The sequence below is a fragment of the Limulus polyphemus genome, unplaced genomic scaffold (genome assembly GCF_000517525.1).
Source record: "Limulus polyphemus unplaced genomic scaffold, Limulus_polyphemus-2.1.2 Scaffold1383, whole genome shotgun sequence".
In the NCBI taxonomy this organism is placed as follows: domain Eukaryota; kingdom Metazoa; phylum Arthropoda; class Merostomata; order Xiphosura; family Limulidae; genus Limulus; species Limulus polyphemus.
Window position 1 is genome coordinate 161,213 of NW_013666993.1, and position 1,969 is coordinate 163,181.

Consider the following 1,969-nt stretch of genomic DNA (forward strand, 5'->3'; position numbering starts at 1 on the left):
TGACGTTTAGCCGGTTCGTTTAACTGTTATACGTGATGTACGTTTTTTGGGGGTGGTGGTTAATGAAAGTGTTCCAAAACGCGACATTGATCTCTTGACGACCTAATATATAAATAAGTTTAGCATTGTCCATCTTCAAATCTACATTTTAAAATAAAGGTTATGCACTCGTAACTTGTACAGCTGATATTTATTATTTTAAGTGTTTACAGTAAATTTGTCGCTATTGGATATCACTCGTTCTTATAGGTTATGCATTCATCTTAATCCTGAAAAGGTTTACATGTGGTGACAGATTGTATTTGATTCAAGGTCTTCTTGTTAGGAGGGTTGGACGAAAGTAAATCCTGGTTCCTACTGACAAGAATAATCCATCTCAGACTTTCCCTGAAAACAACAGCTGTCGAAAAGGATATAAACTATTAGTAATTAGTTATGATAAAAAGTAACTAATCAATAACTAGATTTAGGTGATCGTATAGGCTACTAACCCTTATTTATTGCTTTGTTCAAAGTGGTCTCTTAGCAACCTCCAATAGTATATCTAGTATGTTTATTCTTTACCAGCTTCTTTAACATGACAATATACAAGTTAAAGAAAACAAATACTTTTTGCAAACTTCAAACTTGAGTATTATATTAAACTTTCTAACTTATCCATATTTTAGTTCTTTAATATTGTCCGTCAAGGAGCAGGATTGACGTTAAAATTTACTTGTATAAGAAATGATTTTCATTTCAGTTATATGTAAGACCATGTAAGAACCTTGGACCTTCCTTCTCTTAAAGCTAAAGAAAATGAGTTTATTGCCAATTTCATTTTACAAATTATTCGGATTTTACATCTTTCAAAAGACAATATTTATGCTAAAACTTTAGTTAATTTTATTTTCTGCTCACATAAAAACAGAGCTTGAGTTTTATAAACTAAACAACTACGAAAGTGTAGAAATTTATGGGGAACTATTATCATTTATTCTTCCCTTCGAAATTACTTGTTAGTCATACATGTCAAACTGTATGCAATACACGTTTTTGTGTATTGGAAGCATTTACATTTCCTGATGCTTGAATGACAATATTTCTTTAATGTAATTATTATTAATTAAATACAAACATAGATTATGTTTTATATTTACCTAACATGTACGGTATCTGTATTTCTGATTTGTTTGTCTATTTTACCAATGCATCATGCTAACTGTATTAAAATAATTCTGATAAGATCATCACAACACTAAAAGAGACATATATTATACCCTTCATTTGCCAAGCAAGCCCCAAAACAAAATGTGCTCTATTTCCACTTTTTTTTACATAAACATCAATAAAAGTTTGAATAAAGTATATCTATTAGCTGTATCATATCATCAGGTAATCCATTTCACAGACTGATACTACTGGCATGCTTATTAACGAGACTAGGTCTTTATTCTCAAACTCTACACTCATTATTTTAAATTATCAAAAAATATTAATAAGGTTAATAAGTTCATGGGATTTCTTTAAGGGGTTAAACTTTACTTTTGGAAATAGGCGAGATAAGTATGCCTAAGTGAAGAATGAAAAATCTAAAGTTTTTATCTTCTTTCATAGCTCAGTTTCTTAAAGTAGATATCATCATAAGTACAAAACGTTATTCAAGTAAAATTGTAACAAATACATAATGACACGTTCATGTTGAGATAAGAAAACTTGAGAGATTACAGATGACATTTCCTAGATTAATATATACTTCCAACAAATAAAGCTTAAAATTTAATGGCAAACTTGAGTGAAAGCCAAATGACAAACAACCACAACAACGAAGTTATCAAATAAAAAACAATTTAGTACTTGAGGAGCTGCTTGAGTCATTAACTCATGACTGAACAATAGATATGTTAATGATGATGATGCTCACAAATGCTAACACAATATATTTTTTTTCTAAATCGTATTGATGTAACAAGCACAGTGTTAAATATAT